The 14,285-nt window shown below is 40.4% G+C and overlaps 1 protein-coding gene across 5 annotated transcripts in view; it reads right to left on the reverse strand.

Moving 5' to 3' along the window:
• Positions 1-14,285, reverse strand: part of lypd6 (LY6/PLAUR domain containing 6) — a 263,634-nt gene that overhangs the window by 115,042 nt on the left and 134,307 nt on the right. For 3 of the 5 annotated variants that reach the window (XM_069930507.1, XM_069930508.1, XM_069930509.1), the window contains one exon: positions 13,210-13,332. The exons of 1 other annotated variant lie outside the window; for it this stretch is intronic. The gene's annotated coding sequence lies outside the window, so the exon portion shown is untranslated. Of the gene's footprint in view, positions 1-11,248; positions 11,290-13,209; positions 13,333-14,285 lie in introns of those variants that run through there. One more of the 5 variants, XM_069930510.1, reaches the window with a different exon arrangement.

Consider the following 14,285-nt stretch of genomic DNA (forward strand, 5'->3'; position numbering starts at 1 on the left):
CAAATCAAAAGGAAGAAACTGTTAAATTTACTGAAAAAAGAAAAAAATGATATAGCATTCGTACAAGAAACACATCTAACTGAAGTGGAACACAAGAAATTAAAGAGAGATTGGATAGGACATGTAACAGCAGCATCATATAATTCAAAAGACAGAGGAGTAGCTATATTAATCAATAAAAATGTACCAATCAAAATAGAAGAGGAAATAATAGATCCAACAGGGAGATATGTAATGATAAAATGTCAGATATATTCAGAATTTTAGAATTTACTCAAATGTATATTCACCTAATGAAGAAGATCAAAAATTTATGCAAGATATCTTTTTGAAGATAGCAGATACGCAAGGGAACATACTAATAGGAGGGGAATTTTAACCTTAATTTGGACTCAAACATGGATAAAACTGGAAAAAAAAACTAACAGAAAGAACAAAGTAACCAAATTTATAATTAAATCGATGCAAGAAATGGAACTTTTGGATATATGGAGGAAACAACACCCAAAGGAAAAGGAATATTCATACTATTTGGGTAGACATAAAACATACTCAAGGATAGACCTATTCCTTTTATCAGCCCACATTCAAGGGAGAGTTAGGAAAACGAAATATAAAGCTAGACTATTATCGGACCACTCACCCCTGTTATTGGCAATAGAGCTAGAGGACATCCCGCCAAGAACGTATAGATGGAGATTAAACTCCATGCTACTTAAAAGACAGGATTTTAGAGAATTAATTGAACGACAAATTAAAATGTACTTTGAAATAAATACGGAATCAGTAAAAGATAAGTTTATACTATGGGACGCAATGAAAGCGTTCATCAGAGGGCAAATAATAAGTTATGTAACTGAGATGAAGAAGGACTACAATCGGGAAACAGAACAGTTGGAAAGGGAAATAACAAATATAGAAAAAGAATTAGCAATAAAGGAAGATACAACTAAAAGAAGAGAATTGGCAGTTAAAAAAATAAAATATGAAACACTACAAACATATAAGGTGGAGAAGAACGTAATGAAGACAAAACAGAAATATTATGAGCTAGGAGAAAAAATGCACAAAATTCTAGCGTGGCAGCTTAAGACAGAACAAACTAAAAGAATGGTATTGGCATTAAGGAAAAAGGACAAAAAATTACATATAATCCAACGGAGATCAATGAAAACTTCAGGGAATTCTACGAGCAATTATATCAAACTGAAAACTAAAGGAAAGAAGAGAAACTAGATGAATTTCTAACTAAAATTGAACTACCGAAATTACAAACAGAGGAGCAAAATAAATTAATAAAACCATTTGAAATAGAAGAATTACAGGAGATATTAAAAAAACTACCGAACAATAAAACACCAGGAGAGAATGGATTCCCAATAGAATTCTATAAAACATTTAAAGACTTATTAATTCCTCCCCTTCTGGAAGTAATCAACCAGATTGATAAAACTCAAAGCATACCAGATTCATGCAAAAAAGCAATAATTACAATAATACCAAAGACAGGGAAAGATCCACTTGCACCAGCGTCATATAGACCAATATCTTTACTTAACACAAATTATATGATAATAGCTAAACTATTAGCAAACAGATTAGCCGACAATGTACCAAAAATAGTAAATCTAGACCAAACTGGATTTATTAAAAAAAGACGAATAACAGACAATATCTGTAAATTTATTAACTTAATTCATGCAGTAGAAGGAAATAAAATTCCAACAATAGCGGTTGCTTTAGATGCAGAGAAGGCCTTTGACAGAGTAGAATGGAATTATTTATTCAAAGTACTACAAAAATTCAGCCTACCAGAGAAATATATTAATTGGATTAAAGCATTATATAAGGGGCCATTGGCGAAAGTGACAGTAAATGGATATATATCAAAACAATTTAACTTAAGCAGATCAACAAGGCAGGGATGTCCACTATCTCCCTCACTGTTCGTGTTAGCTATAGAACCACTAGCAGAACTGATAAGAACAGAAAATAAAATAAAAGGGATTAAAATAAAAGACAAGGAATATAAAATCAGTTTATTTGCAGATGACGTTATAATATACTTAACAGAACCAGAAATATCAATAAAAGAATTACATAGGAAATTGAAGGAATATGGAGAAGTCTCAGGGTACAAGATCAACGCAAATAAAAGTGAAGCAATGCCAATGAATAATGCGGATTTCACAAAGTTTAAGAAAGAATCGCCATTTAGATGGCAAACACAAGCAATGCGATACCTAGGTATACAACGAAATAAAAACCTCGGCCATCTATATAAACTCAATTACCATCCATTAATGAAAAAGATTACAAGACGACTTAAAGCATTGGAAAGACTTACCACTAACACTGATAGGAGGTGCGAGAACACAGCCTTGCTTCACGCCATTGTTAATGGAGAAGGGTTCAGAGAGCTCATTGCTGTATCTGACCCGACCTTGTTGGTTTTCGTGCAGTTGGATAATCATGTTGAGGAACTTTGGGGGACATCTGATGCGCTCTAGTATTTGCCAAAGCCCTTTCCTGCTCACAGTGTCGAAGGCTTTGGTGAGGTCAACAAAGGTGATGTAGAGTCCTTTGTTTTGTTCTCTGCACTTTTCTTGGAGCTGTCTGAGGGCAAAGACCATGTCAGTGGTTCCTCTGTTTGCGCGAAAGCCGCACTGTGATTCTGGGAGAATATTCTCGGCGACACTAGGTATTATTCTATTTAGTAGAATCCTAGCGAAGATTTTGCCTGCAATGGAGAGCAACGTGATTCCCCTGTAGTTTGAGCAGTCTGATTTCTCGCCTTTGTTTTTGTACAGGGTGATGATGGTGGCATCACGAAGATCCTGAGGCAGTTTACCTTGGTCCCAACAAAGCTTGAAAAACTCATGCAGTTTGGCATACAGAGTTTTGCCACCAGCCTTCCAGACTTCTGGGGGGATTCCATCCATACCTGCTGCTTTGCCACTTTTCAGTTGTTCGATTGCCTTATATGTCTCATCCAGGGTGGGAACCTCATCCAGCTCTAGCCTTAGGGGCTGTTGAGGGAGCTGGAGCAGGGCGGAATCTTGGACTGAGCGGTTGGCACTGAAAAGTGTTCTGACCATCGGTTGAGGATGGAGATCTTGTCGCTGAGGAGGACTTTGCCGTCTGAGCTGCGCAGCGGGCTTTGGACTTGGGGTGAGGGGCCGTACACAGCCTTTAGAGCCTCGTAGAAACCCCTGAAGTCGCCAATGTCCGCGCTGAGCTGTGTTCGTTTGGCGAGGCTAGTCCACCACTCATTTTGGATCTCCCGGAGTTTGCGCTGAAGATGGCTGCATGCGCGACGGAAGGCTTGTTTCTTCTCTGGACAGGACGGCTTTGTAAGGTGAGCCTGGTGGGCAGCTCGCTTCTTTGCCAGCAGCTCCTGGATTTCCTGGCTGTTTTCGTCAAACCAGTCCTTGTTTTTCCTGGAGGAGAAGCCCAGTACCTCTTCAGTGGATTGCAGTATGGTAGTCTTCAACTGATCCCAGAGGGTTTCAGGGGACGGGTCCGTGAGGCGGGTTGCAACGTCGAGCTTTGCTTTGAGGTTTGCCTGGAAGTTTCCTCTCGCTTCGTCTGACTGCAGGTTTCCAACATTGAACCTCTTTCTGGGGGCTTTATTGTTCCTGGGCTTTGGCTTGAAGTGAAGGTTGAGCTTGCAGCGAACTAGCCGGTGGTCAGTGTGGCATTCCGCGCTAGGCATGACCCTGGTGTGGAGCACATCTTGTTTGTCACTTTCTCGCACCAGGATGTAGTACAGGAGGTGCCAGTGTTTGGATCGGGGATGCATCCAGGTGGTCTTAAGGCTGTCCCTCTGCTGAAAAAGGGTGTTTGTAATGACAAGTCGCTGTTCTGCGCAGAGCTCCAACAGGAGGCGCCCATTGTCGTTGCACTTGTCGACGCCATGCTTGCCCAGGATTCCTGGCCAGGTTTCTGAGTCTTTGCCGACACGAGCGTTGAAGTCGCCCTCTTTTCAATCTTCTTCAGCATGATGCTGAACCAAGCCATTAAAGACCCCAACAATGAAGACGCTGTTTACATCCGGTACCGCACGGATGGCAGTCTCTTCAATCTGAGGCGCCTGCAAGCTCACACCAAGACACAAGAGAAACTTGTCCGTGAACTACTCTTTGCAGATGATGCCGCTTTAGTTGCCCATTCAGAGCCAGCTCTTCAGCGCTTGACGTCCTGCTTTGCGGAAACTGCCAAAATGTTTGGCCTGGAAGTCAGCCTGAAGAAAACTGAGGTCCTCCATCAGCCAGCTCCCCACCATGACTACCAGCCCCCCCACATCTCCATCGGGCACACAAAACTCAAAACGGTCAACCAGTTTACCTATCTCGGCTGCACCATTTCATCAGATGCAAGGATCGACAATGAGATAGACAACAGATTCGCCAAGGCAAATAGCGCCTTTGGAAGACTACACAAAAGAGTCTGGAAAAACAACCAACTGAAAAACCTCACAAAGATAAGCGTATACAGAGCTGTTGTCATACCCACACTCCTGTTCGGCTCCGAATCATGGGTCCTCTACCGGCATCACCTACGGCTCCTAGAACGCTTCCACCAGCGTTGTCTCCGCTCCATCCTCAACATCCATTGGAGCGCTTACATCCCTAACGTCGAAGTACTCGAGATGGCAGAGGTCGACAGCATCGAGTCCACGCTGCTGAAGATCCAGCTGCGCTGGATGGGTCACGTCTCCAGAATGGAGGACCATCGCCTTCCCAAGATCGTGTTATATGGCGAGCTCTCCACTGGCCACCGTGACAGAGGTGCACCAAAGAAAAGGTACAAGGACTGCCTAAAGAAATCTCTTGGTGCCTGCCACATTGACCACCGCCAGTGGGCTGATAACGCCTCAAACCGTGCATCTTGGCGCCTCACAGTTTGGCGGGCAGCAACCTTCTTTGAAGAAGACCACAGAGCCCACCTCACTGACAAAAGGCAAAGGAGGAAAAACCCAACACCCAACCCCAACCAACCAATTTTCCCCTGCAACCGCTGCAATCGTGTCTGCCTGTCCCGCATCGGACTTGTCAGCCACAAACGAGCCTGCAGCTGACGTGGACTTTTTACCCCCTCCATAAAGCTTCGTCCGCGAAGCCAAGCCAAAGAAGAAAAAGAAAAGAACACTGATAGGAAGGATAAACTGTATTAAAATGAATATTTTCCCAAGGATACAATACCTATTTCAGTCATTACCAATACACCTAACAGAGAAATTCTTCAAGGAGTTAAAGAAAATAATAAAGAAATTCTTATGGAAAGGGGGGGAAACCGAGGATAGCACTAGATAAATTAACAGAATGGTAAAAAACAAGGAGGCTTACAAATACCAAACTTTAAGAATTATTATAGAGCCACACAATTAAGTTACCCATCAGATTTTTATCAAATAAGGGAAAAGCCAGAAAGGACCAGATTATAACTGGATAAAATAGGGGAGAAGATACCTGAACATATACTATATAAATAGGATGAAAAATTGGTGCAACGTAGGAATTCACTGGTATTGCATCATCTGCTCAACATTTGGAAGAAGATTCATGTAGAAAGGAATAAAACAAATTACCAACTACCAAAACTAATATTGACGCAAAATCAGTTAATCCCTTTCACAATAGATAACCTTTCCTTTAGAGAATGGGAGAGAAAAGGGATCAAAAGAATAGAAAATTGTTTTTCGGGAAATAAATTATTATCCTTTGAACAAATGAAGAATAAATATAATATAACTCACAATACAATGTTTGCATACTACCAACTGAAAACCTACTTGAAGGACAAATTGGGAAACAGTCTGAGGTTACCAGAAGGAAGCAATTTTGAATATGTGATTACAGACACAATGATAATTAAAAAGTGTGTAACAAACATGTACATCAAACTGCAAGAAAAGGAGAATGAGGAAACAAACAGTAAACATAAACAAAAATGGGAACAAGATCTAAACATAGAGATAAAGAATGAAACATGGGAGAAGCTATGCTCCAGATCTATGAGAAATACAATAAACACGAGGTTACGCATGATACAATATAACTGGATACACAGGCTATACATCACACCTCAAAAGTTAAATAAATGGGACTCAACAGTATCAGACAGATGTTTTCACTGTAAAAAGGAAACGGGAACAACAATTCATGCAATTTGGACATGTGAGAAAGTGGAAAAATTTTGGGAAGATCTAAACCAGATATTAAATAAAATCACAAAAAGCAATATACCAAAAAACCCAGAGATCTTCCTCCTAAGTAGTAATATAGGAAACAAAGAATTTGGACTCGATTTGGATGGATCACAAAAAAGATTTGTTATGATAGCCCTAGCTGTAGCAAAAAAATGTATTATGTCAACCTGGAAATTAGAAGACAACTTGAGAATACAACAATGGTATATAGAAATGAATAAATGTATTCCATTAGAAAAAATAACATATAATTTAAGAAATAACATTACAATATTCGAACAAATATGGGAGCCATACATGAAACACAATAGAGAAATCCTACCATAGACTTCCACCACCTAAAATGACAGAAGGAGAAGATAACAAAAAGAACTGACTCAGTAAAATTTCTTGTTTATTTTTATTAAGTGACAACATTGTTTAACTGGTTTAATGTGTCTTATAGATTGAACTTTAAATAAATGGGGAAGGGAGTGAGGGAGGGAGGGAAGGGAGGGGGGGAAAAGGGGGAAAAAAACGACACTGTATATATTTAAGAAGAAAAATGTCTGTATGTATCTTGGTCAATATGGTTAAAAGTGTGAAAAATAAAAAATTTAATAGAGCGAGCACAGCTTCACATACTTCAAGCATATCAGCTATGCATGCTAAGGCGCAAGCAGACTTGGCTACTATCTGTCCACAACGTGAGTTTTTGTGAAAAAAAGTTTTAGAAGATATGGAAACTGAAATGAAAATTCAGCAACTAATTCAAGAAGTTGAAATGAATATTCAGCAAGAAGAATGAATAAGATCTTTTCTCTCAAGACTAGAGCTTGAGGAACAACATGCTATGAAGGTGGCCAGAACAAAAGCATTATCTCAGGCTTCTGCACTTCTATCATTCAGCCTGAAGTACCCAAGGAGCCACCAGCAGGACAATCGGTACCGCAGCAACAAGGAGCAAATATTCTTGAGCAAGGAGCCATGGGTGGCACTGCTAGTACTCGAATGTCAATGAGCAACTCTGTGGAAAGAGCTAGTGACATTTTACTTTTCCAAGTGCATAATTTATGAATATTCCTGAAAGAAGAGCATTTCATCCAGGTTCAACCTTGCGAGTTGATCATACTCAACAACTGTGTTGCTGAAGAGCCAGTGGTAAGTCAAAGATCTCCACCAATGCCATGACATCCATACCAAGGAACCCCATCTTTGCCATCATTCACATATTCACAAGTCCAACACCAATGGCACCAGTTCTAGTTCAGCCATCTCCATTGACAAGACAACCAGTCACAAGCCATGGTAGACAATATATTATGCATTAGTGAAGTCTCTTGAACACTCTTCAAAGCTCTTGCAAAAGCTGTGAGGCCCCAATATGTCTAGCATTAGCAGAGCTCCAGTATTTCAAAAAGATCTGTTTTAAAGTGTTTGTATGCAACCTATTCTAAAAATCATTTCCCAATTTATCTCCCAAAAACCTCAATATACTCTGTCACACTAGTTCTCCTGAGGTCTACAATCATCTCGTTTATCTTGTTCACAATGAGACTCAGATTATTACACTCACACAATAACATAAGATTTTCAACCTCTTCTCTGTAGTGCAACTCATCATTGTTGATGATGAGGCCAATTAATTTAGTGTCACCTGCAAACTTAACGTCTCTGTAGAGTCATATGAAGAAGGTAGATAGATGGATAGTGTTGTGAACTGGGATTCACAGGTAGTGTGTTGTGGTGTTTGCAGGCTCTTCCCCCATCTGCTCACATATAACCCAGGTTTCCCGTCTAAACCCAGAACCCTTCTGAAGACTTCTGGGAGACCCTACCCTCAGTTATAAGCTAATAAAAGCATTTGTTCTCCCTCCAGTCGTGAGAGGTTTTATTCGCGCTACAATCTTATTAGCTTATTCCCTAAATGATGGACGCCCTACTCAAGCCTGTAAAGCTGCTGATAGACCCTCTGTCCCCCGACGTGGCTGAGGATTTCCAAGTACAGGCTAGACTTCTTCCAGGGCTACCTGAACGTGACCAGAGACATCTTCCACACCAATGAACTCAGGAGGTCCGCACTCGTTTCAAGGATAGGAACGAAAAGGTATGTAGTCATCAGATGCTGCCATTGAGGCGTTGAAGGAATGGTACCTGAAGGTACAAAACAAGGTCCTAGCGAGGCACTGTCTGTGGATGCTTGCCAAGTAGTGCAGATACGAAGCGGCTATGGGCCACGTTCATGAAGAAGAACAGACCCAGGACATTCTAGTCATGAGGATCTGCTTGAGGTACATGAAGCAGCGACTGCTCGAGTCAGGTAAGAAGGACCTGGCTAGTCATGTTGAACTGGTCAAATTGTTGGAACGGGCCAAGCTCGAGAATAATGACCTTGAAGCCAGCGAGCTTGTTCACCCAGGTGACGCTCCCACCACCCCTGCCCGAACAGCTGCTGCTTCCTGTGCTAGGGAGCGCTCCCATGCGATGGTGTGATTTTCTGCGGCAAGAGCCAAAATTGCTGATCTCGTTGACCGACTAAAGACTCACTGTGTTCCAGCTGTGGCAAGAAAGGACATTGGGCAAGGATTTGCTGCGTGAAGGAAAGCCCGGGGAAGTCCACATCCTGCAACGTTCCCAGATCCAAATCCAGTCCCAAGCCGTCTGCCCCGAATCCACTTGCAGCGCTACACACTGACGGAGGTTAGCAGAGAGCAAACAGTGCAAAAAGTCTCAGTGGCCAACTTGCCACGACTCATATTCAAATTCTGCACCATCATCAGAGGGAGGGCGGCTATCTTGCCACGTCACAAGGTTGACACCGTCTTACCCATGCTGGCAATGCAGGACAGTGGGGGCCACTTGAGTGAGGAGTATGGAGTCTCCAAGGTCCTGGCTTCGATGGGTCTGGACCAGGAGACCCAAGGAGTCCAAGGCCACCCAGTGCTAAGGTGTTCCACTAGGATCTCCAGATTCCTGGACTAGTTAAATCTGTAAATTTGCAAATAACTGTATATTTTTTTAACTTTTTTCTTCTCTGAACCCATGTTCCCTGTCTTCATTCACAGACCCTAAATTCTGCAGGAAGGGGAGAATGCAGTGAACTGGGATGCACTGCTGGTGTGTTGTGCTGATGACTGGCCCCACCTCCCAGCTCTGCCCCCACCTGCTCACATATAACCCAGGTTTCCCATCTAAACCCAGAACCCTTCTGAAGACTACTGTGAGGCTCTACCCTCAGTTACAAGCTAATAAAAGCGTTTGTTCTCCCTCCAGTTGTGAGAGCTTTTATTTACACTACAGATAGTTAGATATTCGCAGTTGACCAGAAGTGAAAATATGTGCTGTGACTTTACAGCAGACAAATTATTAATGGCTATAGAATCAAGTTGAGAGACCAAGTGGTAGAGGTAGGTACACTAATATATTAAAAGGCATTTGCAAAGGTACATGGATAGGAAAGGTTTAGAGAGATATGGATTGAATGCAACAAATAGGACGAGCTCTGGTCAACATGGTCAAGTTGAGCCAAAGGGCCTGTTTCCATGTTGTACAACTCTATGAATCTTGGAGGACTTTTCAGATTCACAGCATAAAATTTATTCCAACAAGATGGAATCATACTCAAAGAAAACTTTTATACACTGGTCAAAGATGAGTGGCAGTTTAAAAGACTAGACAGAATATGAAGAATTATAATGATCAAAAGATTAATAAAGGAAATATTACAGTTGGTTGAGTTGTTAACTAATTATAAAATTTAAGTACAACTTATTGTAAAAAAAAAACATCTATAAACACGTCAAGAATTTGCAATCTATTCTTCAGATCCACAAGGCTGATGTTGCTTGCTTGAAATAAACTGTCAAGTCATTATATTCAACGTTAACAAGGGTAGGGCAGTAAGCAGTACAAGAGAAAAAGAACAAGAAAATCTGCAGATGCTGCGGTTACGTGCAATACACAAACATGCTGGAGATACTCAGCAGGTCACGTGTGACCTTTTAGAGTTATACAACATCATGAGTTTCTCCAGCACTTTTGTATATTGCAGGTGGCCAATGTACATAGAACCAAAGAACATTACAGTTGAGAAACAGGTCTCTTCGGCCTTTCTAGTCTGTGCTGAAACTTTTTTTTGCCTCGTCCCACTGACCTGCACCCAGTCCAAATTCCTCTTAAATGTTAAAATTGAGCCTGCTGGAAGCTCATTCTACAACCCCAACAGATTGTGTGAAAACACTCAAATGCTGGAGGTACTCATCTGGTTTATTCAGCATCTAGGATCTTTTAGAAAAAAATATTGCCAATGTTTCAGGCCTGAGCCCTTCTTCAATGGAAAAAAAAAGTGAAAAGGCAGAAGCAGGAGATAACAAGAAGTCTCAGAATTCAAACAATAAGGGAGGAATCCAAAATAACAAAAGTTGTTCATTGGATGTGATAAGGGTCTAGGTGGAATTTATCATATCTGTCTGAAATGAGACAGGCAATGGAGAGACAACAGGGGGAAGTAAAGGGGTGGGCAGGGGAGAATTTTAACAAAAGCCAGAGAAGTCGATATCAATCCCATGCAGTTGGAGGGTGCCCAATAAGAAGATGAACATAACGAGTCAATTCGGTAAGATTAAAACGGTGGTTTTTAAACATTTTATTTCTACTCACATATGACCTTAACTAATCCTTTCCTAATCACAGAACACTTCTGGGACAGGGATTACTTAAAGTGGTTTGTGAATGGAAAAAAAAGTTTGAAAACTATTGGTCTAAACAAAATGAGTATTGGTACAGATAACATCTTGTGAGTTCAAGGAGTGTAATATGAATAAAAATTAAACTTTCATTGTACTAATGATGTTTATACTTATTGCATAAGAGTTTGCATGTATGTCTAGATTAAGCAATTAAGTACTGTTTAGAGTTCAATTGAAACATAGAAGCAGAATTCCACATTGCTTAAATTATCCAAAGCCAGATCCACATCAATTAAAAAATCCCAAAACCTGATTTCTACTAACCAAAGTCCTCAAAATTTAAATTATTGTGTTGTGGTGACCCACTTACCAGCAAGCGAACTTGGTGAATTGACCAGCATCCAACACAGGTTTTTACCTGAGCTGATGACATCACTGATTATGTCACTTCCTGTCCATGTGACAGAAACAATGATGTATACAAGCCCAACATTCAAGCCTGGAGGTGTCAGTCTTGCACTAGACTCCATAGCATGTACATTGATTCCCCAAATTGACAAAGTGTAAAGTGATTCCACATTGTGTATATTGATGTCTATAGTAGCCTAGTATAGAATATTCACTACATTGCTGAGACCAACAGTCCAAACGATAGTTGGACCCCAACATGGAAAATTTTTCTTTATTATTTTGCACTAGCACCATACTATCATGAAAACTGAACTAACAAAAAATAACCAAATATACATTTTTAAATTAATTTCATTTTTAATTAATTTCGACATACAGCATGGTAACAGGCCATTTTGGCCAATGAGTACATGCCGCCCAATTTACACCCAATTAACCAATTAACCTAAATCCCCGGTATGTTTTTTTTTGAAAAGTGGGAGTAAACTGGAAAAAACCCAAACAGACACCAGGAGAACGTACAAACTCCTTATAGACAGTGTGGGATTTGAACCCATGTCCCGATTGTTGGCACTGTAAATGTGTTGCACTAACTGCTACGGCAACAGTGCCAATTGCACATTTCCTCTTGAAATTTCAGTATGTTCTAAGTTTTAAAGCTGATTTAAATACTTTGGACTGTATTTCCTGTTGTAATGCAGTGAATGCTACAAGCTAGTTCTACACAGGCCCAAACTACTTTGTGGTGATAGTTAGATCATTTGTTTTAGTGTTGTGCGAGGGAGAATAAAATTGGCCAACTCACTGGGCGGAACTCTCTGTCCTTTGAACCAATACCATGGGACTGTTTGGCCAAGAGGGTAGAATAGAAAACCCAATTAAAGCAACACCAAACACGAAGGCCAAGACCAATTTTGTATGTAAGACCTCTTCAGGTAATTTCTATAACAGGTCCATGAGGAAGGACATCATGCAGAGGGATGGAAAGTAGACAGTGCATGGGTAAAGAGGGTCAAGGCTGAAGTATAGAGAAGGGGGGGGGTGGGGAGAATCGTGACAGGGAACAGCATTACAATCCTAAGAAGGCAGGCAGGTGAAGAGACAGCCAATATCAAGGAATACATTTAAAAAAGACTCTCCAGTCACGACTGGATTCAAAGTACTTTTCAGAAATCATCAATTAGTGCTTCCATTGTGCTGGAAAGTGATGAGTGCTCCATCTTTATCAATCCTATAATTTAAAACTATGAATCAAGCAACAAGCAATGAAACAATTTTTGTGCTATATGTGACGGAATCTTATTTGAAATCTGCTTGGAACCCATCATGTACCTATATTGTCCATGGAGACAGCTGAGATACACTGTGATCTCGTATGCTGTTTTGAACTAGCAACTGAATTAAATATATGCTGACATAAATGGGTCCCAAAATGAATTTCCATACCATCAGCAGGGGAATTACAAGACTATGCTTCATCAATTGTCATTTGCATCACTGATCAGTTTAAATAGTACCAATTCAGTTTTCAACTAAATCAAAATGCAGTTTAAGGCAGCATCCATAAAATTCAACTAACCACAATAAACACAAAAGAATTGGAATGGGAATCACTTCCACTGCAGTCGCAGAAGGTGCCAAAAATCACCAGCTCATTTTTGAATATGAAACATTAATCATAACCTCAAAAATCTGTGAAAGAAAGCCTTTGCTGGCCGATTAAAAAGTTTTTTTTTAAGATAGATTAAAATTTCTGCAATAATTATGCAATGTCCATTCCATTTTGAAGATATAGTGATAATTTACCACAATTTTTTTTTAATTAGTCCACATGACTTCTCTGGAAATGGCAAACATGATAATTAATCCATTTACCCAAAAAAAACTCAAAAGACTTGTGCTGAGTAACTGGTTACTAACCTCTGGATTTTATTTCATGGGAGATTGTTGTCTGCTCTTCACTGTCAGGAAGTGTAAATAAATCCTCTCCCATGAGAAGTGGCGCAAAAGCCTTCGTAGCCACTTAAGCAATGCCAAGAGCACCTGCATCAACCAAACAGCAGAATACAAGGAAGCTAGTTAGAAGCAATGCAGTTATTCTCAGGAACTGTACATACATTATCATGTTCAGAGTGGGACAGCAGAACAGAATTTTATCTCTCCAGCTCATGGAGAGATAAATGACATCAAGCAAAGAACAGGAGTTAATTACAGGTCAGATAGATTTCAGCCCTTGTGAGTGCAAGTAGTTAGTACTCTTGAAATCACTGATTTTTCCAGCGCAGTCTATGAATATCTCTCAGAGAATTCCACTCAGACCATTTTACAGAAGAAAAAGATAACTTTGACACTGACATGGTACGAAAATAAATAGTGATGAAATTTAATCTTTACATCCTTTCTTTCCTCTTCAGCCAACAATGACAGACACAATGCAAGGAAAGAGCATGTCATTTAAAAGAATGCAAAGATCGACAAGGGGAAGCAGAACTAATGGGCAGGCTGGTAAATCTATCTCTTTGAGATAAGTGATGAGAGTTGACATGGCAGCCAGATTGCTCATTGGGTTTGCCAAACTCCACACAGCAGAGGAAGCAAGGAGGTTTTTACTGAGATTACTTTTTGATTAACCATTTCAACACTTGATCCTCTCTGCCTCCTCCTTCTTGTCTTACTGATACCTGAAGAAGCATATTAGATGCAGAATGTCACATCAAAGCATCTGAGTGACTGAATATTCCAAGAATGGAGGGTACACACAGAAATTCTAATGGACTGTAAGGGATCTTCATGATGGACATTTTCCAGAAGGAGCTAAGAAACAATTTGGTTGGGCATCACTATTTACAAAATTTAGTAGGAATAGATGAGCCCTATTGCAAGCCCCATAAACGCACCAGAAGAATGAAAGTCAAGTAAGAATTGTGCAATGTGTACCAATCCAGTGCTCTGCTACTCAAACACGGTTACTCTGGGTATGACCAAGAGTCCCGCAT

The sequence above is a fragment of the Narcine bancroftii genome, chromosome 4, assembly GCF_036971445.1.
Source record: "Narcine bancroftii isolate sNarBan1 chromosome 4, sNarBan1.hap1, whole genome shotgun sequence".
NCBI classification, from domain to species: domain Eukaryota; kingdom Metazoa; phylum Chordata; class Chondrichthyes; order Torpediniformes; family Narcinidae; genus Narcine; species Narcine bancroftii.